The sequence below is a fragment of the Vulpes lagopus genome, chromosome 4 (genome assembly GCF_018345385.1).
Source record: "Vulpes lagopus strain Blue_001 chromosome 4, ASM1834538v1, whole genome shotgun sequence".
Lineage (NCBI taxonomy): Eukaryota > Metazoa > Chordata > Mammalia > Carnivora > Canidae > Vulpes > Vulpes lagopus.
This window is the reverse complement of record NC_054827.1, coordinates 111774727-111798377: the sequence shown is the minus strand read 5'-3', so window position 1 is coordinate 111798377 and position 23651 is coordinate 111774727.

Sequence of the window (23651 nt, the reverse complement as noted above, 5' to 3'; positions counted from 1 at the left end):
AATCATTTGCAATTGCTTTCAGGCTCCTGAGGATCTAACCCTTAGCCCTCCTGTCTGGCCTGCTGATTGTGAACCTGGTACCAGCCAAGCTGGCCAGCTCCTTGAATGTGTCCCTCGCTCTCCACCTTCTAAGTCCTGCTCATGTGCTCTCCTAACCCGCATCCCCCCTGGCCATCCCGCCCATCTTTAAGAAGGAGCCATCTCCCCAAACCCTTTTCTGATTTATTTAACTAGGATTGACTTTACTTTGTTCTGAGTGCCGAAGCATTTTCACCCTGCTGGATGGATTTCTCAGCCTCAGTCCTGTCAAGATTTGGGGGCCGAATGATTCCTTGTTGTGGAAGCCTTCCTGCACGCTGTAGAAAGGTTAGCAGAATCCATGGCTTTTACCCACCTAATGGCCAGTAGTGCTTCCCCATCTGGCTGTGACAACCAAAAATGTCCCCAGACATTGCCCGAAGTCCACTGGAGAGGGACGGCAGAGTGAATCACCTGTTGGTGAGACCACTGCTCTAGAGTAACATTTATGCAACAAACTCGCAGCCATGCACAGCTTGTGGCTTGCCTGGGATGGTGCTACCGAATCACTCTAGGCCCTTCCGAGCCTCGAACATTTTGTTCACACTCTTTCCTCTCTGAGAATGCCTTTCCCCTTTCTCCTTTCTCTACTGATTTCCTCCTCAGCCTTCAAACCTGCATGACAGGTTGCCTCTTCCAGTGTCCCTTCCCAGCCTGCCCACCTCCACGGGCAGAATGGGTGGCTCTGTTCCCCAAGTTCCCGCAGCACTTCACATAGACCTTCATCACAGCCCTCCCCAGACCATGCCCTGTGCTACAGAGAAAGAGTTGATTTATCTCCCCAAGTACTATGTGAATTGTGACTGGGCAAGGAGCTCAGGCTGCAGGGGCCTCCCCAGGTGTGCTGGCTCCCCACACAGGTAGGTCACTCAAGCATAGGGCATGGCCTGGCTAGGAACAACAGTGCCTGCATTCAATCCCTCACTTTTGCATTTCCTAGCTGTGTGATTTTGGGTGATTTATTCAACTTCTCTGGAGCCTTATTTTCCCTCTCTATAACACTGCCTTAATAAAAGCATCTATTTTAGGGGGTTGTTTTGACAATTTAGCAAATTAACATATGTAAAATGCCCTCCTGGTACCTGGCATATAGTAAGTGCTCAGTAAATATTAGAAGTTGATAAAGAATTAACGAATGATGATTGAATGAGTGATAAGTCAAGCTGCACGGGGATGTGGATCCCATGGGCTGGACCACCCTCAGCAGCTTGGGTGTTGCCTCTCATGACCTGAGCTTCTGTGACCCCCCCGCCCCCTCCACTCCTTCCAGCCACTCTCATCCAGTCCTCCATAGCCTGGACAGCTTGGGCAGTGAGTGCAGTCTGGTCAGGGAGAGAGGGCTGTGGGCTCACTTCACTGTGAGGTAGCCAGGCTGGGCGGAACAAGGACAGACATTAAAAACCTATTTTCTCACTGGGCATAAGTAATTGGCAAAAAAGCTCTAAATCCATAGCTGTCAGGTGAAGTCATTTCCGAGAGAAAGGGATGGAGGGAGAGAGCTGGAGGGGAAGCTGGGGTGGGAGCCAGAGGGAGGGAGCGAAATGCAAAACAAGGCTCTGGAGAGGCCAGAACAGAAAACCTTCTCCTTCCTTCTCCCAGACCAGACTGTTCTCCCAGTTATCAACACCCCCCGCCCATTTATTTTTCTTCTCTAGAAAAAAGATTTCTAAGGTGGTAAGAGAACGAAAGTCAGCCCTGGAATTATTTAATGAGCCAGAATGAATTGCATTTGAAATCATTTAAATGGGATCTGGGAGCATTTAACTGCAGCTTGGGATCTTAACTAGAGTGAGAAAGGATCTTTGTGCTAATTGCTGGCAATGATATTCCTACAGAGAGGGAGAGATAGCAGTGAGCAATTAACAGACCAGGGGTAATTTGAGAGTCTGGGCTGCTCCGTGGGAGTGAGCACCTTGACGTAGTTGCCTGGAGAGCCCATTCTCCCAGCAGGGGGCAGGAGAGGCCCAGGACCCTGGGTGGGGAGAGAAAGGGGAAGACTCTGTGTAGGGAGAGCCAGGGGACCAGGATGCCGCTTCCGGCAGTGGAGCGGAGGTCCAGTGTCTTTTGGAGAGATGTATAAGGAGACAGGGATCTCCAGAAGGGTGATAAAATGAAGCTTCTGGCCTTCCAGTGGTTCCCTGCCCCACCTTCCAGAACATCAGCTTTGGGAAGGCAGTGAACTTTGCTCAGATTCCTGGCAAAGGAACAGAGACAACCCTATTTCAGTTCTTCCTCTTCCATTCCATGCATCTTACTTAGAGTTTGCTTTGTAGTTGCACCTTTAGTCATCAATTTTGTCATGGAGGGTAGGATCCTATTTGTTAGCTTTGTGATGGATAAGTCACCTTGGGAAGGTATTTACAAGTCCAATTCTACAGAAGAGGAAACTGAGGCATTGATTATGACTTAGGTAAGGACACATAGTTGGTGAGTCAAAGGGTTTCTAAGACTCAGGAGTGTGTCCTGAACATCCACCAGCTAGTAGTCATTTATGTATTCAGACAAATGTGAATGCCATTGTCGCTGACTTCCAGGATGAGTCTACAAAGTTCATACTCTAGGGTCACTAATAATTATGGAAACTTTAAAATGCTATGCTAACTTCCATATGAAAGATACAAACAAAAGCCAGAGAAGAGAGGCATCACTTCTAAATGGCTGACTGGCAAAGGTGTCACCTTGGAGTACTGGGACATGTAGAGATCTGGAGGGAGAAATGGCCAAGAGAGGGTACTATTTGAGCAAAGACAGGAAGATGGGAAACCATGGACATGTATGGGAGACATGGGCTTTTCTGTGTGTCTGGAGAGGAGATCGAGCTGGGGGAAGAGTTGGAGTCAGATAATGGAGAGTGTTGCCTGCAGGCTGATGAATATGAACCTCATTGTGCAGGCGGTAGGGAGCCCTAATGGTTTCTGAGCTGGGGAGCAGCAGCAACAGGATAATCTGGCAGTAGTGTGGGGAAAGATTTGAAGTGGAAAGACAAAGACTGTTGGAGCCAGTCAGAGATTGTTATAGTAGCCTATAGAAGAGGCAGTAGGAGTCTGAAATGGGGCAGGGGTGTGGGATGGGGAGGACACCCCCACCTCACCCATTCTCTGCCCTCAGCACCATGAGACTGGCTGTCATAGTTGTGCTCTGAGGTCCTCAGCCTGGATTGGAAACACAGATGGTGGACAACATGTGCATAAAATGTGGAGCACAAGGCTGGCGTAGGCAGGAGGTCATCTGGTCATCTGTACCGGCCCTTGCTTTTGGCAGACAACAACCAAAACCACCCAAGACCATGGTTGCTTAGTGTGTTTATAACTCCACAATCTCTCTTCCCCACAGAGGTCTGCATTTAATCATCCTGACAGTTCAGAAAGCCTATGCTAGAGCTTTCTCAACTTCGAGCATGAGCATTTTCCAAATCTGAGCTGTTGGCAGAGCGCAAGTGCAGATCCCAGGTGTGGTTGTGGCTCATCCTTGCAGTTGGGCAAACAGAAGTCCTAATTGAAATGTGGGAACAGAGGGCTGGACCTCATGACCTTTAGGTTCCTTTCCTGACTCCTACATTTCCCTTATTGTGCTGTGCTGCATATTCCTTTCATTCTATCCTCTGTACTGCCTCCTCCAGAAAGACTTCCCTTGTTCTCCACAGCTACCATATGACTCTCTAATGACCTGCTTCGTGAGAGAGTTGCCTGTAGATAGATTTGTGTCTGCTTTGAGGGCAGGGCCCATGTCTTGTACATATTGCCTGTAAGCCAAGCAGAAGGCATGCTAGAGAGAAATTTTTTACTAATACTTTGTTATTTTGCTATTATAACCAACACTAATAATAATAGTAATTAAAGCTACTACTGCACTGATCATGGGGTGAGCATCTCAATGCATTACTTCTAATTCTCAAACTTACCTGCAAGGTTGGGATCATTACTATCATCTTGAGATGGAGAAAATGACACTCAGGCCAAGTCAGTTGACCTCTATTCTGCATCTAGGATGGGGATTTGATCCTAGGCTGGCCAGCTCTGAAACCCCACCCCCACCCCTTTGGTAAAACTGGATTATCATGGTCATGCTTCCAAATAGCATCTCATGGTTGGGTAGAATAATCATAGCCAGCCATATTGAATGTGTGGAGCTTGGGCTGTTACCTATTTGAAGGTTCTTCTAAGGGTTTGACCCAGGAGAGGAGGTTTGCCTGTTGTTCTAAATCCTCTCATCATGCAACTTTTTACAGCTCTGGGCCACTAGACAGAACGTTAGGGGTTGGAGGTCCTGCCCTTAGAGTTTCCTTCTTTGAGGAGAGGTAGCTGAGAAAATGCTATTGCTCTGGGGTCTTCCAGCCCATAGGTGGAGCTGTTGGACCCTGGGAAGTCCCGAGTTGTGGCTGTTGTGGACATTGTGGATGGAAAGATGGAGCTGTGTGGGCCAGTCTCAGATCAGCTCTTATTTGTAACTGGAAATTGGTACCTCCTGACTCCCTTCATCCATTTCAGTCCCACTCTTCTTTCCTCACCCCCCAGAAACCACTATTCTGTTCTCTGTATCTATGCCTTTTGTTTTGCTTGTTTGTTTTGTTTTAAAAATACCAGCTGTAAGTGATATCATAGGGTATTTATCTTTCTGCGATTGACTTATTTCACTTATCATCATACCATCTAGGTCCATTGTTGTTGAAAATGACAAGATTCCAAGTCATGGGGAAGTAGTATGGTGCCTATAGCCAATAATATTGTAGTGCATATTTTGAATGTCATCAACAGAGTAAATCTTAGAAGTTCTTATCCCAAAACAAAAAAAATTGTTAAGTTTGTATGATGACAGATAGTAACTGAACTTACTTTGATGATCATTTTGCAGTGTATAGAAATACCAAATCATTATATTGCACACCTGAAACTAATGTTATGTTAGTTATACCTCAAAAAAAAAAAAACATGTTTATGAAAATGGTATAAAAAAGCAAGGAGGTGGTGGTGGAAGTGGGGGAGGCACAGTGCTGTTTGTATCAATGGGCCCTAGAACAACCCAAATGGCCACCAAGACAGGCCTAATTAAATTATGGTACACCCACATAATGGAATGCCAGGTAGCTATTAAAAATTATGACATAGATTTATGTTGATTGATATAGAGAGATATCTCACAATATATTTTGTGGAGGGAAAAGCTTGCCTCAGGACATTTGGACTATATAGCATTCTCCTCAAGATACAGAATTATGAGAGAGAGATGGATAGTAAGCAGGTTCACCAAAACTATGAGCAGTATAGATCCTTTTAGGTGGCAAGATTTCAAATAATTTTGTTTTTTCCACTTTAACCTTATCTGTAATATTGGAATTTTTAAAAGTAACAATCATGTGCTATCTTTGCACTTGGAAAAATCAGGCCATTTTCTATTTGAAAGTTTTGGAAAATGTATAAACCAGCCCCAATTGAAGGTGTCACCAACTGTTGCTGAACACAGCCTTCCAGAGCAAAGCCACCCTGATGTCTCATGGGTGTGTTGGTGACTCGTTACTCCCTCGCCAAGAAGTGGAGGAGATATTTGTCAGCAGCGCTAGGGACAGAAAAAGCTGAGGAGGCCTTTTCTGGGGCAGTTCCAGGATCTACTCTGGAGGGGGGGAGGAGCTTTCCGTAGGGGGGTGGGGGGGGGCGGAATCCAGGGCCCCGCCCTGCCTCAGCTAACCAGCTAACCGCCCCCTCTCTGATTCCCACGCCCATGCTGCCCCCTCCCACCCCCACCCTATCCCAGCTAACCCCCTGGGGCTCTTGTTCCCACCTCCATGCTCCCCCACCCCCACCTCCTACTCCTCACCACCCACCATGTTTTAGCTAACTCCTTTCCCCTCCAATTCCTACCTCCGAGCTCCTCCTTCACACCCCTCACCCCTTACCTTCCACCCAGTCTCAGCTAACCCCTTCCCCTCCAATTCTCGTCTTTATGCTCCCCTTCCCCTCACCCCCGATCCAGTCTCAGCTAACCCCTTACCCTTCAGTTCCCACTCCCACGTTCAGCTCCCACGTCTTCCCCTCCCCATGGTGTCTCCAGCAGCTTTCATCTCCACAAATTCTATTCGGCAGAGAGTCCCTGAACTTTCTAATTGAGATCAGAGATAAATATAGTGGGGAAGGAAGGAGGGAGAGGGAGGAGGCCTAGTTTTAATTTGCAGCATTTTCCATTAATAACAACTTCTAATTAAAAAGTCTCCATCTCCCAGCCTAAGTCCAAGAGAAAAGCCTCCTCAGGTCTGTCTGGCTGGAACCTTTGTGCCAGCGAGTTTGGAGTACGATTTCTGCACCAGCTGAGCCCTCTCTGCCAGAAGCCATAATTAAGCTGGGTAAAGGGAAAAAAAAAAAAAAAGGAAAAGAAAAGAAAAGAAAAAAGAAAGATATCATGTGAGACCACAGGGATCTTCCCTGACTGCGGTGCTGGAAGGAGGCCACACAGCTTCCTTGGACAGCAGTGCCAGATAGGCCACTCCCCTTAGAGAAGGTGGCCAGGCCAGATGAGTGAGCAGAAGGACCTGGAGGCGGGTGAGGACGCTTCTCAGTTGCAGGAGCTGAGTGTCCAGCACAGCAGGGCAGAAGCGGTGAGCTCTAAGAGAGTTCTCTGCCTCCATCCAGGATGTGTCTACCTCATCTTTCCCCCCTCTCTGCACCCCAAATTTCCTATGCGGAGCCTCCATCCTTTTGTGGTCTGTGCACCTGTGTATGTATGTGTGTGTGTGTACCAGCTCGCACGCGCATGCATACGTGTGTGTGTATGTGTGTGTAGAGAGTGTGCTGGGCTTGCCAATGGAGGAGCATTAGCTGTTAACAGTCTAGGATAGTAGGACTTGCCATTTAGTATTGATTTAAATACAAGTACAAATGTATTTTTCCTCCAGAAACATTTTGATGCCTTTGCAACTAGCTGAACTGAAGTAGACACTCAATGAACAGCTGTGAATAAATGAAGGGCTGAATGAACCAGAAGATCCTCCTTGAACTTCTGGGAGTTACTCAGCGCCCCCACTTGGATGTGTAATGGGCATCCCACACTGAATGTCTCCAGACTTGACTCCTGATCGCCCCCTCCAGAAATGCCCCCATGCAGCTTTCTCCCATTTCTGTTAAAGGCAACTCCTTCTTTCCAGCTGCTCAGGCCAGACATTTGGATGGCATCCTTGATTCCCCTCTTCCTCTCACATGCCACATCCTTTATCCATGAGGAATTCCTATTGGCACTGCCTCTCCCCACATCTACAGAGATGACCCCCATCCATGCCCCTCCACTGCCCAGTCCACACCACGACCACCTGCTTTCTGGAGTGTTTCAGTAGGTTCCTGATGGCTCTGTCTGCTTCCACTCTTGTTGCCAAAGTCCATTGTAAACCAGCAGCAGGAGGGAGCCATTTAAAGCAATAAGCCAGCTGATGTCCCGCCTCTGCTCAGATCCCTTCAGGGGCTTATCTTCTCAACTTGCAAAATGCAGCCCTTAAGCTTTGCAGCAGCCTCAAGCTCCATGGGCTCTGGTCCCTTCCTCCTCTCTCACTATCTCAGTACACTCTCACTGTGAGAATAAAATATCATAGTCTATGTGGGTCATAAAACAACAGACATTTATTTCTCACAATTCTGGGGGCTTGGAAAGCCCAAGGTGGAGGTATTGGCAGGTTGGGTGTCTGGAGAGGACTCATTTCCTGGTTCATAGATGGCTGTCCTCTGTCTGTGTGTTCACGTAGTGGAATGGATGAAGTACCTCTCTGGGGTCTTTTTTATCAGGACGCTCATCCCATTCACAAGGGCTCCCCCTCATAACCTAATCACCTTCTGAAGGCAAGTACCATCACATTGGGGATTAGGATTTAATACATGCAATTGGGGGAGGGTTAGTTAAACATTGAGCTTGTTGTACTTTACCTCTTACTACAATCCCCTTGGCCCTGCTCCTGCCACCTGGTCTCTTTGCCACTTCTGGACTATGCTAGCTACATTCCTGCCTCAGGGTCTTTGCAACTGCTCTTTCTCTGTTTGGAAGTCTCTTCCTTCACATGCCCACACAGTTCAACCCTTCACCACCTAGAGGTTCCCTTCACACCAAGGCTGTTCTGACCACCCTCCTTAGCCTTGTAACCCTGCTCACTACAGCAAGCTAGTCCTTCCTTGCTTGATTTTTTTTAATAGCACCATCTTATGATATATGTTTTTATAATTTATCTTATTTGTGCCTCTCCTCCTCTCTACCTCACTGGAAGGTGAACTCCACAAGGGCAGTGAATTTTGTTTATTTTGTTCACTGCCATTATCCCAGCACCTTAGACAAGCCTGGCATGTGTAGTTGCTCAATGGGCCATTCCTTGAATAAATGATTGAATGAATGAATGAATGCAAGTGAGCTAAATTGTCAAATTAAAGTCAAGGTTTACTTTCCTGGGCACCACAGCCAATTGCCACCCAACAAAGTCCCAGCCCCTGGGAAGGGGAAAGCCATTCTTATAAGAGGAGCTTGGCAGTCAGTGGAACCTGAGTTTGAAGTCTAGCTTTGTCATTTGAGAATGTGTGACCTTGGCTATTTACTTAACTTTGTCGAGACCTCAATTTCTTCATTTATAAAATGGGGATAATGATAGAGTCTCCCTTGTAAGGTAGCTGGATGGAAACAATCAAAGCAATGATATAAAATAAATACTTATCACTGGCCTGGTTTATAGCAAGTGCTCAGTACATGTTAGCTAGTAATGGTGGTGTGATTTTGTTGTCAACAGGGGACAGCTCGTAAAGCAGCAGTGACTGTTGACCATGAAGAAGCAAATGTAATCTTCCAGAAAGAAGGCTTGCTATTAAGAAAAATCAAGGATACCAGCCTTGGTCAGCCCCTGCAGGGGCATGGTTCTGGGACTGCTCTTTTTAAAAATGCACATAAATTAAAGGAAGCTGTTAAGAGGAGGATAAACAGGAGGGTAAAATTGAAAAGACTTACAGTCTTGCCTAGGATGATGATCTCTAGCAAGAGCTGGTTTGTTCCACACATGCTAAAGAAGTTATAGGCTACATCCGGGGTTGGCAAATATTTCTGTAAGGGCCAGATAGTAAATATTTTAGGTTTTGCCTGTCGTGTGGTCTGGGTCACAGCTACTCGATTCTGCTGTTGATGTGTGAAAGCATCTGTAGATGATGCATAAATGAAAGGGTGTGGCCATGTTTCAACAAAACTTTATAAAAACAGATGGAGGGCCAGATTTGGCCCTTGGGCTTATAGGTTGGTGATTCCTAGTCTCTAGGATCTATCTCATCATAAGATGGTGGAAGGAATGTTTGAGAAGACTGGATTATTCTGAGGGTCCTCAAGGGTGGAGAAGTGGGCTAAATGATAGAAAGTATAGGTCTATAGATTTTGTTCCTTTTAAGGAAGATGTTTAACCAGCCAGAGTTTCTGGTTGAGCCCAGTCCAAATGGGCTGTACTGGGCAGAAGGCTGTGAGTCCTCATCTGTGAATTTCTTCAAATGAAAGCTAGGGCAACTTGGCAGAACTATTGGAAAGTATATTCAAACATTGGATAAGTGTCTGATTTAATCCTTTGGGACTTTCAAAATCCCTGATTATTGGGATATTCTAAAGCATGTGCATATTGACATTCAGGGAAACAAAGTCATAGATTTGGTGCCTCTCCAATGAGTGGGTCAGAAATGGTTGAAATGTGCAGACTGCACACAGTTTTATTTTCTAATGATATCACCAAACAGATCCTGTGTACATGCTCATGGGTGAAAATCAATGAAATTGTCAACTTCATTTAAGACATAATCAATCTCACTACTGGTTTGGGTCTCTCATGAAGACCCAAACACTGACCATAAACTGTAGTCCCTCCCACTAATAAAATAGCATGAAGAATGTATCAGAATGGCAAACATTTAATACAGGGGCCTCTATTCCTCCCACTTCTGTGCACACAAAATATTGCTAATTAATTTTGACTCTCCTTGAAACTTGGCCTCAAATAGTTAAGGTTCTAGAATTTTTATAATAGCAGAGACTTAGGGCCAGCTGTCTCATTGAAATAGAGGTGAGTTGTGGGATCAAAGCTGAATTATGTTAAAGAGTGGAGGAAGAAATGACTGAGAACTCCAAATCCCCCCTCCAAAAGGATTCACTTTGGCCTCCCACTGCCCCAGAATCCTTCCCAACACATTGTTCTAGGCAGCTACCATCAATTTATTGCAGGTGGCTCTTGTCATCTTTGGTTTAGAAAGTTTAAGGGTAACAGTTGACCTTTTCTATAACCTCCTAGAATTTGGTTAGTGGACAGTGAGTTGGTTACCTGAGATTCTCGGTTGAGCATCCTGTACAGAAAAAAAAAAAAATCAGGAAGATGGGATCTCTCAGCCTCTTTGACATCATGGCATTTTAATGAGATAGATATAAGAGGCAACTCAAAATTTTGGGGTGTAGGCGTATCATTGGGTCAAGTGCTGATAAGTCAGGTGCTGATAAATGTGATAATTTGGTGACACTTATTCACCTGACATTTTTCTATGTGCTAAGATCACCTGTGTCCATACCCAAACAAATTATAGGACTGAAGCAAGATCTTCGAAAGAATGGGATTCTGGTGACAGACATGGGAGTGGTGCTCTTAGCCACATGTCCACACTTCATGCTGAATATGAGGGGGAGGAAGGAGAGCAAGGGTGGGAGCAGAGGTAATTGCACGGCTAGGGAAATGTGAAATGTTCCCTAGTGGGAACAACTTTCAGGAGGGCAGTCCCAAGTTTAGAGGATTTGGGGGTTGAAGTGGAAATAGTCAGGGTCTTGTCATAGAAAATGGTAGCCAACATCAGATCCCAAAGATCAAGATAGCAATGTCAATGGTGCAATAGGCAGCAAGACTAGCCTTTGGAAGGGTTGTTTGCATGTTGTAAGTAGGTATGGAAATGGATGGATGGATGGATGGATGGATGGAGAAAGCAGAAATTGTAAAAGTGCTTGTGTTTATGTCTCACGCAGAATCAAATATAAATACATCTTCATAGCTCAGGGTTTCTCAACCTTGGCATTGTTGACATGTTGGACCAGGTAATTCTTTGTTGTGGGATACTATCCTGTGTACTATAGTACCTACCCACTAGATGCTGGTGGTACTTACCCCCTTCCCACCCTCCTAGTTGTGAAACCACACATGCTTCCAGACATTGCTGAATGCCTCTTGAGGGCAAATTGCCCCCAGTTGAGAAGCACTGCATAGCCTGCCAAGCTGTGGTTCACAGTGCATATTATGGGGTGTAGAGGAGACCTGCTAGTCCAGACTGGAATGGGGGATCTGGAAGAAAAGGAAGAGCCTTCTGGGCCTGGAAATTTGCTGACTTAAAAGTTTAGGAAGGTTCCCTCAGATCAATTGCCACCTTCCTGGTTTCCATCTTACTGACTTAGAGGTTCCATCTCCTGTGCTCACACTGTACATCACACATTCTCCCAATAAAGCTACTTATATACTTAAATACTTATATTTCTTATATTGACATTATTTGCATGATTTTACCATGCAAGACTTTAAATCCTTCTAAGGCAAGAGTGCATTCTTTTATCTTTGTCTTTCCAGAACTTATCATCGTTCTTGACATATAGAAGTTGCTCATTAAATATTTTCCAAGCACATGAGTGAAGCAATGAAGGAGTGATTTGGAAATTGTTCCCTGGACCTCCATCACCACAATTGCACAAGAAGCAGGGATCCTGAATCATCCACAGAACAGATATCAGAAGTGGAAAATGATGAGTCCTCTTCTGGAAAAGCATAAGTCAGCCTGGGAGTGAGGTTCCTGAGTCACTGAGGTGAAATGAACTCTGAGTGGAGGAGGGGGTGGATAATGAGGCTGAGCTCGGGTTTGGGACCAGGCCAGGGAGGCAAAGTAGGCAGGTCTTACCCTGGGTTCCACCCCCTCTGTAAGGCCCACAGCAGCTGATGCTGACTGGCTGCCTGTGCAGACTCCCCCCCCACCCCCCCACACCACCATGTTGCTGCTGCTCCCCTAGCTCAGCAGCTGGGAGCACATCCACCAGTTAATGGACCTCTTGAAGAGGTCCTGAGCCAGGAGCCATCAGCACAGCTCCCTACCCAACGGTCCTACTGAACCAGTGATTTCAATTAAAGGACCATTATCATGAAATCCTATCCAGCCCCAGCTCCCATCGGCCAGTGGGAGGCCTTCCTGCTCCCTGTCCCAGGCCCTGATCTGTGGTTACCAAGCAGCCCTCTCACTGGGGTCCACCGCCTTCACTAAAACACAGCAGCTGCTGCTAATAAACAAACATATTGATCATACAGATATGGGATGTCAGGGACTTAATTCATGAATGAAGTGAGCTTTAAGAGTGCCCAGTGGGAGCTGGCTCCATTTAAAGGGCCAGCAGCTGCCTGAGTTCTTTTGAGAACTTCACAACCAAGTCAGGCCAGGGGGGGAGCCTCTCTCTGACCTCTGTCCTGTGGTGCCCTATGGGTATGAAATGGAATCTTCTACCCCATGGGTACTGCCTTACCGAGTCATCTGCCTTTCTCCCCTGGGACCTTTTGTGCAACTTCTAGGTAGTCAGATGAGGCTGGAGTGCTCTCTTGTCTGACAGAAAAAGGGCTGGGGCCAGGGCAGTGGAGGAGAGGGAGAAGAGGACCTGCCCAGGACCCCTGGCTTGGGCTCTTGGGCTCCCTACCCTGATGATGCTGATAATGGTCTCAATTCTGGCAGCTGATCTTCACCAGGACCTGCCTTCTCACTGGAGCAGATGGTGTAAGGGCCCAGGAGCCCTGACGAAGGTTCTACATTGGGATGCTAGAGGTCATAGACATTCCTTAATGCAATCATTCCCAAGCCAGACTGACCACCTCCTCATCAGTCTTAGCATCTAGTCAAGAGCAAAGGCTCTGGAACCAGACTTCGGAACTCTGAACCCCAGCTCTGCCACTCACAAGCTATGTGAGCTTAAACAAGTTTCTTAACCTCTCTGTGCCTTATCTGTATAGAGGGAAATTTGTTGCTGTGGAGATTAAAATGAACCAATATGCACTGTGCTTGCAAGAGTGCCTGGCACAGAGTCAAATGTTTGGTACCAGTCTTGCCCCTAGCCTTGGCCTGGCATGGTGGCCAATAACCTCCACTGCATTCCTTGCCCTTCCTCCAGGTACCACCTAGGGAACTTATTTTATGAAGGTAGGTACAACATGCTATAATGTATATTTCTTCCCTTCCCAGTATCCAAGAGGGCAGTTTCAGCCCCTGCTATGTCCCCAGCTGCCAACTGGAAGCTCAGGGTGGCTCCTGCCTCTGGGCTGAAATCCAGCTGACCTGAGCCTTCCCAGAGCTGAGCTTCTGACGGTTCCCCCCCACCCCCAGACTATGTTGGGGAAGGCTGGGCTGTCCAGCTCCTTTGTCTCCTCAGCTTTGTCTAGAACTACACCGACCCAGTATGGTAGCCACCACTAGTTAGCCACATGCAGCTACTTACATTTAAATGAATTAAAATGAAATAAAAAAAAATTTAAGTCAGGTCCTCAGTCACCTGAGTCATATGTGGCCATTGTATTAGTGCAGATCACAGAACATTTCTATCTCTGAAGAAAAGTGTTGGTCTAGAAGCTGGATGACAGGAAGGGAGTTGCCTCCACTCAGTTCTTTAAGCCCTAGCTACTCAAAATGAGGTCCATAGATCCCACTGTCAGCTCACCTGGAAACTTATTAGAAATTCAGACTCTCAGGCCAAAGCTCAGACTGACTGAGCCAGAGTTTGCATCTTAATAAGATTCCCAGGTGGTTTGTGCCTATTACAATTTTTGAGAACTACTGCTGTAAGCCTCAGTTTCCTGTCATGGAAAAGGGGAATAATACCTTGTGGGATTAAATGAGGTGCATCATATAATGTCCTTGCCAAATGGAAAATGCCCCATAGCTGCCAGACCCCTTCACCAATGTCATCTGCCCCAATGGAAAGGCCAGCAAGTCTGCTTGTCATTGAGCCCAGAACCTGGGGATTTGTGGAGACTGGAGGGGACCACTGCTGTCCTTCACTGTTGAAAGGACAGCGCCTGAGGTTAGGAAGGGGAACAGCATCTGCTCCCCAAACTGCCCATATTTGTTTCCCAGAGACCCAGCTGGGAAGCCCTAAGGCCAATGGCTCAAGGGATGCTGATCAGACAGTCAAATTTGGCACTGAGCAAGGGGCTGGGGACCCAGGTTACAGAGAGTGTTGTCTTTGGCTCACTGTAAAGTGATGGATAAACAAGCAAACATTATTTTAATGCAGTGTGGTAAGACACAGGGGAGAGCAAATTCCAGGTGGCTGTGTGAGCCCAGTGGCGCTTTGCCAGGCCTCAGGGAGAGAGCCAGGAAAGACTTCCTGGACCACTGGCGCTTCTTCCAGACGACATGGTTGCAGATCAGGGTTGGCAGGAGAGATGTGGTGGGCACAGCAGGCTGAGGGAGACAGCAGAGCAAAAGGATGAAGTTCTTTTTTTTTTTTTTTTTAAGATTTTATTTATTCATGAGACACACGGTGTGTGGGGGGGGTGGGGAGGCAGAGACACAGGCAGAGAGAGAAGCAGGCTTCCTCCAAGGAGCCCCATGTGGGACTCGATCCCGGATCCCAGGAGCCAAAGGCACCCTGAGCCAAAGGCAGACGCTCAACCGCTGAGCCACCCAGATGTCCCAAGGATGAAGTTCTGAAGTGAGGTGGGCATGTGATTCTGCCAGAAGATGGAGGCTAAGGGTGGATGGAGCTGACAGCGAGCCTGATTAAGGCTAGAGACGGGCAGGGGTTCACACAAGGGGTTGCATCTGCCATGCAGAAAACTATCCTGCGGTGAGAAAATTACTGAAGGGGTTTAGGCAGAGGAACAATGAGGCGGCATTTTTGAACCGGAAAGGTCACAGAAGCCACCCTGTGGAGAAGGAGCTGCAGGCAGGGAGGTTGTTAGGGGCTAGGGTGGACGTTCAAGGGGGAAAGGTAAAGGCCTGGGCTCTCATGGGCCAGGCTGGGGTTGGCAGGGAGAGGAAGACTAGCTCTGAAGACAGGCAGTCAAGCATTAACCCATAAGCCATACATCTCATTAATTTTGAATTTGTGATTGCTCTTTTAGTAGTCCTGGACTGAAGTTTACTTATGTTCAGACATTTTTTTTTTTTTTTTTTTACAAAGGGTATAAGCCCCCGGATCTAACAAACACAGTGAAAGCTGTTTTCAGAGGGAAATTTATAGCCTTAAATGCCTTCATTAATAATGAAGAAAGACCCGCTGGCCGGTTCTGCTGACAAAGGGGTGGTACTCCGTAATCATCTTAAGAAATTAGAGAAGGAGCATTGAATAAACTAAAAAAAAAAAAAAAGAAGAAAAGAAAAAGGAAAGTAATTTTAATAAAGATAAAAGCAGAGATTAATGAAATAAAAATGAAAGCATATTAGAAAGTATAAATAAAACCAAATCTTGTTCTTTGAAAAGACTGGTAAAACAGATGAATCTAGTTTGAGAGCCTGAATAGGGGAGGGAGAGAGATTAATGGGAGAGAATACAGAGATGGTATAAATTAACTGCCAGAGCAGGATGGTCGGGAGGAAATTGGAAGTGCAGATTCAGAAGCCTCCAGAACTCTTCCCACACCAAGAGTGGTGACAGCAACCCCAATCCTCATTCAGCCCTTCATTCCCAAAAGCCTGTGGATACAGCAATATTTGGTGAATATCATTCTCCTTACCAACATAAAAAAACAACAGTGACTCACATTTATCTAGCTGCTTTCTGTATGCCAGACACAGTGCTGCCTACTTTGCCTGGGTTTTATTTTAATCCTTCCAGCATTTCAACCAGATGGATCCGGGACTCACACCACATCCATTTTACAGATGAGAACATCAAATTTAGCATAATCCAGTCATTCGTCTGCAGGTCCTCCCTCTCTCCAGAGGCAGCCTGGCACCTGGTTGCCCCCACACTTCACCCTTGCATGACGCTGCCCCTGAGTGAACAAATCTGAAGATATTAGGTGCTTTGGTGCCTGGCAAAGGATGTTCCGGGCCTTGGGTTCCAGTCTTAACATTGCCATTTAGACGCTCAACTTTGGAGAGTTGCTGAGCCTTTGTAGGGCTCAGTTTACTGTTCTCTCTTTTTTTCCTTCTTTCATTCTCTCTCTCTCTTTCTTTTTTAAGTAGGCTCCACACCCAGCATGTGGAGCCAAATGCAGGGCTCATGACTCTGAGATCAAGACCTGAGCTGAAATCAAGAGTCGGACCTCCAACCCATGGAGCCACATAGGCATCTCAATTTACTCTTCTTTAAAGTAAGGGAGTTGGACTGGGCCCCTGTGATTTTAACATTAGTTTGCATCTTCCTTTGAAAGTGCTCTTAGGGACACCTGGGTGGCTCAGTCGGTTAAGTGTCTGACTCTTGATTTTGGCTCAGGTCATGATCTCAGGGCTGTAGGATTGAGCCTGTCATCAGCTCCATGCTCAGCATGGAGTCTGCTTGTCCCCCTCCCTCTTCCCCTTCACCCCTCCCTGCCCCCCTGCTTGCTCACTCACATGCTCTTTCTCTCTCTCAAACAAATAAATAAAATCTAAAAAAAAAAAAAAGAAAAAAAAAGAAAGAAAAAGAAAAAAAAATGCTTTGTATCCAGATTTCATTGTTCATTCCAACAAGCCTCAGCATTCAGTACCAATTAGTGAGATATGTACGTTTCAGCACTGTGCCTCTTACCTTCAGTAATGGATGCCCTGGCAGCCCTCTCAATAAATAGACCAGAACACAACCTGCCACAGTAGGGAGTGGATAGGGGTGGCCAATGGCAGGACTGCCCCTTAGACCTGTCAGCCCAGGCTCCTGTCCCAACCCTGACCCCCTCTGGTCCTCTTGTGGCTATGCCCTTCCCCGGAGTGCTAAGGGGAACCCATACTCTCTTCTTGACCTCGCTGCCTAGATGCTCTGAGTCTACTTCCAGGGCTGCTGCAGGCTTCACCTCCTGGGCCACCTCCCCAGGATGAATTCCCTGGTGTGTATACCTCCAACCCTAGGGAATATCCTGGGGAAGTGACATGTGATGGGGCTGTGAATAGAGCCTGGCTTTGCAGGACTTGGATCCCAGAGGCAGGAGGGCCCCAGGCCCCTTGTGGTATAAGAATGAGGGGGTGTCAGAAGGGAAGGGGGAGCTGGAGCAGGGGCTCCCATCTGAAGTCTTACCCTGTGACATGGCACTGAGAACTTGTTGATAAAGGAAAATGTAGGCACGCCTGGGTGGCTCAGAGGTTGAGCAACTGCCTTTTGCTCAGGTTGTGATCCTGGGGTCCTGGGATTGAGTCCTGCATCAGGCTCCTCCAGGGGAGCCCGTCTTTTCCTCTGCCTATGTTTCTTCCTCTCTGGGTGTGTGTCTCTCATGAATAAATAAATAAAAATCTTAAAATAATATATAAGTGAAGGGAAATGTAGTTGGCTGGGAAGAGTTAAACTCCTACAAAAGACACATATACATGTGAATGACAGGAAAAAAAAGAAGAAAGAAAGAGAGAAAGAAAGAAAGAAAGAAAGAAAGAAAGAAAGAAAAAAGAAGAAGAAGAAGAAAGAAAGAAAGAAAGAAAGAAAGAAAGAAAGAAAGAAAGAAAGAAAGAAAAGAAAAGAAAAAGAGAGGTCCCAGGACAAGGCAAGGTTAACTATTAGAGGGGCTGGGTAAATTAACACACTTACAAAGAGAATCCTCAGGAAGGGGTTAGGATCACCTAAAAGAGAGAAAACTAGAGTTTAGGAGGCAAAGGTTGGGAAACCAAACCTACAGAAGTCTATCCTGCTCTCTGATCTCACAACCAGCTCACTCTCTTTGGCCCTGCCTTGAAGCCCACCAGAGTAGTTCTCTGATGAGAATTTGGCCCTCCAAAGAGGCATGCTAAGATTCATTCACTCCCTCATACATTCATCAGCAAATATTTATGGAGCTCCTTCCGTGTGTGAAGCACTGCCTGGAACAGTGGTGGGCAGGACCAGACCCAGCCTCTTGATGGAGGCAAGCATTGATGGAAGAGCCTAGCACATAAATGTCGATCTTGCAGATGCTTGTGAACACCATCTCCCCCCACACCCCGGGCAAGGAAAGAGAGGGCAGGGTGTCATGGGGTGGTATGGCACAGGACCTGGCCTAACACAAGAGTTATGGGTCTTTCCCAAGGAAGTGGCATTTGCTGCTGGGGCAGGGAGAGGACGGTCTGGCTACAGGTAAGGTCTGAAGAGGAGGGAAGAAGCTGGAAGGTGAGCAGGGGCCACAGGAGAAGAAGAGCCCCAGGGGAGTCTTCCAGACTCCAGCTCACTTCCCTCGCTGTAGGTAGGGCCATTTCTTAAGTGAGAAGGACACTGGAAGGAACAAAATTCAGGGGTGGGGGTTTGGGAGAGATCATGAGCCTGGTATTGGACCTATTGATTCTGAGGCACTTAAAAAAATTATTTTGAAATAATATCAAACTTGAAGAGTTGTGAGAACAGGACATAGAACTCCTGCGTCTCCTTCTCCCAGACTCCCCAGTAGTCAGCCTTGACCACATCTGTTCCACTGCCTTGAAATCCACCCCCCGTCAAGACACTCTTCACTCCCACCACCAGGAAAGAAACCAAAGCTCCGTTCACATTACACCAGTTGTCTCATCCAGGTCTTTCCTCTTTTTGGCCCAACATCCCACCCATGAATACACATTGCCTTTGGATGCCATACTGCTTCATTCTCCCCTCTGGAATATTCTCTCAGTATTTCCCTAACACTCAGGTGCATTTTGGAGATTACAGACCAGTCCTTCAGTAGGATGAACCTCAGCCTACATTAGCATGAGGCTTTCTCATGACAAAATTCAGTTTGGTTTTTTTTTTTTTTTTAACTCAGGTTTATTGAGGCTTAATTTACATACAGTAAGATTCATCCTTTCAAGTCATGGTTCTGTGAGTTTTGACACATGCATAGCACTGTGTAGCCACCACAATAGATAAGTAGAACATTTCCATCCAGGGCTGGCTTCACGGGCATGTGATCTGGGTTTAGAAGGGTGCTGTGCTTGGCTTAATGCTTTCTTCTCACTGTCTTGAATTTCTTAATCATTTCTGAACAAGGGCTCTGCATTTTCATTTTGCACTGGGCCCTGCAAATTATGTAGCTGGTCCTGTTTCCCATCATTCCAAAAAGCTTCCCCCAGCCCCTTTCCCCCTTGGCAACAACACTGACCTGTTTTCTGTTCCCATAGCTTGTCTTTTCCAGATGTCATTTAAACGGAATCATACAATATGTAGCCTTTTGAGTCTGGCTTCTTTCACTTAGCATGATGCATTTGAAATGCATCCCTGTTGTTCCATGTAGCAATTGTGTGCTCCTTTTTATAGCTAAGTATTGTTCTGTGATACAAATGTCTCGAATGTCTCGCAGTTTGCTTATGACATTCAGTGAAGGGCATTTGAGTTGTTTCCCATATTTGGCAATTATGTTGAAAGTCCCAATAAGTGTTCACATACAGGTTTCAGTGTAAACATATGTTTTTATTTCTCCTGAATAAAGAGTGATAATAAAGAGAAGGGAGCTGCTGGGTCCAATGGTAAGTATATGTTTAACTTTATAAGAAACTGCAAAACTGTTTTCCAAAGTGGCTATGCCCTTTTGCATTCCCACTAGCAATTCATGAGAGTTCCAGCTGCTCTGCATGATTGCCAGCACTGTTTTTGTTTTAACCATTTCAGTAGGTATGTAGTGATTTAATGTTGCATTTCCCTAATGACTAATGATGGTGAGCATCTTTTCATGTGCTTATTCACCACCTGTTTATCTAGGTTTTTAAAAATTATTTATTTATTTATTTATTTGAGAGAGAGAGAGAGAGAGAAAGAGCATGCATGGGGGGCGGTGAGGAGGGAGGAGCAGAGGAAGAGGGAGAGAGAGAATCTTAAGCAGACTCTGTGTTGAGTGTGGAGCCCAATGTGGGGCTCAATCTAACCACCCTGAGATCATGACCTGAGCTGAAATCAAGAGTCAGACACTTAACCAACTGAGCCACCCAGAATTCTTACTATAGTATGTCTTCTTAAAGTGTCTCTCCATATCTTTGGCCTATTATAAAAAATTTTTTTAAGTAATCTCTATGTCCAGTGTGGGGCTTGAACTCACAACCCCAGATCAAGCGCTACATGTTCTACCAACTGAGCCAGCCAGGGGCCTGGGGTTTGTTTTTCTACTATCAACTTTTGAGAGTTTTAAAATACATATTCAAAATGCAAGTGCTTTATCAGATATCTGTTTCATAAACATCTTGACCTGAAGTACTTTTGAGACACTAAAGTAAGGAAGGTCCTTAGCAGGTGATATAAAACATGGCTTAATTATTGTATAAATTGAAATCAAAAACACGGGCATGGGTACAGTTGCTGAGGGAGAAAGAAGAGCCTTGAAGGAGGATAGAGCTGACGATGGAGACTTTAGGATTTACCACATTTAATAGCCAGGAGAGATGGGATGATCTACAATAGGAGCCTGAGAAAGAGCTGCCAAAACGGTAAGAGAAACCCAGGAAAGTGTGACAGGAGGGAAGACAAGAGAAAGGAGTGTTTCTAGAAGAAGGACATGGATGAGAGTGACAGACATAGTTGGGAGACCAAGTAAGGGGAGGAGAGATTGAGCAACATGAAAGTCATTGATGACCTTAGCAGAAGCTATGGTGTGGAATGACAGAGCAGGGCTGGTATTCACACCATACGCAATAATGCAGTCATGCTGGTTGCTAGAATATTGAAATACGTATGTATTGATTGGTAAATAGCTACCACCCAAGCCCCTTAAATGCTCCCCCACCACCCCAGGCCACTGGCTCTTTCCCTGGCCTCCTCCACACAGTCTAGTAACAAAATCACCCTCCCAACAGGGGGGTCTCAAGGACCCTGCCAGAACCCTAAGGGCTAGTTGGTAGTTTTCCAGGCCATATTGGTAATTAAGTATCTTGAATATCACTGCTGTGGATTGAGAAGTGAGTGGGAAGTGAAAACTGTAGTAATAATAATGCACAATTCTTTATGGAACTTTGCTTCTGAAGAGGAGGAGAGAGACAGGCAGAAGCTGGTGAAGATGTGAGGCCTGGAGTGTTTGGGGCGGGGGTATTAGATAATTTCTGTTGTTCTTTTTCAGATGAGAGAGACTTGAGCCTATTTAATGCTGAGGGGGAAGGAGCGATCCTGGCTAATGCTTAGTCAGGAGCGATCACCCTAGTTAGCCAGATTCAAACAGTCCATACTCTGCATGACCATTACATTGACATGTTTTTCAACATGAATTAATAAATTAGAGTCGAGGGATGCCTGGGTGGCTCAGTGGTTGAGTGTCTGCCTTCAGCTCAGGGTGTGATCCCAGAGTCCCAGGATTGAGTCCCACATCTGGCTCCTTGTGGGGAGCCTGCTTCTCCCTCTAGCCTATGTCTCTGCCTCTCTCTCTCTCTCTCTCTCATGAATAAATAAATAAATAAATAAATAAATAAATAAATAAATATTTTTTAAAAAATAAATTACAGTCCAGTTTGTATATCCATTTGAAGAATTCAGCTGATGTCAGTTGTTGCCAAATGACAGATTGATTCTTAGTGTGTTAACAAATTAAGTTTCTGAACTCCTCACTTTATGCTTTGGTGAGTTCGCTGGTGTAAAATTTACTAAGATACCTTGGGAGATCCATTGGCTTCCAGTTAAGCCTTCCTGGCATCATCCCAACCTCCCTGCTAGACATTTGTTGGATCTTCTTAACTGCCCTCCCTACCCCTTCATCCCCCAACAAGTCTAGGCCAAGCAGGACCATGGCCCAACTACTAGAGCAAGCTCCAGATGCTGCCTGCTGACTCTGGAGATGGTATGTGTGTAGGTCCCTGAGTATCGATAAGATATGAACTCTGCCTTGTAGAAGGAGAGACAAGACGGTGCTAAACCAGCTTGAGCTAATACAAGAAAGACATCAGTGTGTGCCATCATAAGTACCAACAGAATGCTGGGAGCTCACCAAGGGTAGACAGGCTGTGCTAGGGCAGATAATTACTGCCCGAAACATGATTGGGTGTCATTCTTCCCAGCCCCGCATCTCATCTCTGGGGACTCCATGGGCCCTCATTCACATACATTCTAGGCCTGAGTAAGTTGTATCCTGGGATGGCATCTCTGGACATGTCCTTCCATTTGCACAGCTGTGCTGGGTCAGGATTGGGTTAGGTAGACATGTGCCCCCCACCCCCCACCCCAGGACTTAGAACCTAATCCATCCCCTTCCCTTAGATGCTTTTCAGACCCTCTAAACACAAAAGTCTCTCTTTGTCTATCTGATCCCAGGTAATTTCTCTCTGTCTTTTAGTAACTGAAGGGTTAGTGGCTCTTCCATGGCTGATTTTCCAAGTCTTCCCAGGCAGCCTTTCTATCACCTCATTCACTAGAAAGAGAAAAACACAAGCTTCATTCCCTTGATGAAAACATTTTAATACAGAAAATATTTGCTTCATCCCAGGGAGAAGGCCAAGTTTCCTTTTTGGACCAAATGTTCTGTAGACTTCCATGTAGCTTTCTGCTCATGCTGACTTATACATCTCTGAGGTTTCTGTCCATTTATGGGTGGAATCACCCTCCCTTCTCCCTTTCTCCCCAGCTAACAAAGGAAGGAGTTGTACCAGACAGTGCAGAAGGCCTCTTCCAACTCTGCTGACTTACCAGCCCTTGTCCTTTGTGGTTGGTATCCGCTCTGATCCAAGGGCACCCCAACACCGCCATGCCTAGTGCTCACCTGAAACAGCTGCCTACATGGGACACCATCAAGGAAGGACACCCCTGTCTTGTGGCATTTCAGTTGCAAGGTTACAAAGTAAGGTTAATGGGAAATAATGCCTCCTCATCATTTTTAACCTTTTTGAATAATGCCTCTGTGCATAAGCCAGAGGTTTTTATTCTAAAATCAATTGTGCTTGTTGTGCTCTTTGGAAAAATAAACGAGAAGCCAGTAGGAAAGAAGTGGGATCCAGGGTTTACTAACACAAAGAGGCTGGAGTGGAGTGTGGGGATGTGGTGCTGCCTGGCCTAGACTGCTGTTGTCCTGCAGGATGGGGTTAGCAGCCAAAACCTCGAGTGGTTGTTATGGAAGAAGAGAGCTCCTCACGCTACAAAAATGTACCAGACAGATGTGGGCAAAGCAGCTGTCTCCTATTATCCTCAGGCGCCCTGAGAGCCTCCATCCTCATCCCAGGGAAAATGGGGCCCTCTTTTCATGGAAGGGCTTTTAAGTCACAAAGATCAAATGTCAAATCCCGGTTTAGTTGCTTCTTAGCTGTGTGGCCTTGGGAGGGTCACTTGATGTCTTCTCTGTAGAATAGAGGAAGTGACGCCCACTGCATGGAATTCACAGGATCACAGGAACCACAGAAACACTGAGCCAAGGTAGCTGATGGCTTGTGTTAGGGTCCATGGCTGTGAAAACCCCACATAGGCTCACTCCTAGGGTGGCAGGTGGAAATGTGGATCACTGATGTGGAAAGCCAGCAATCTAAGAGAACCAGACCAAGCTCAAGGGATGCAAGAGGGGTGGTAAT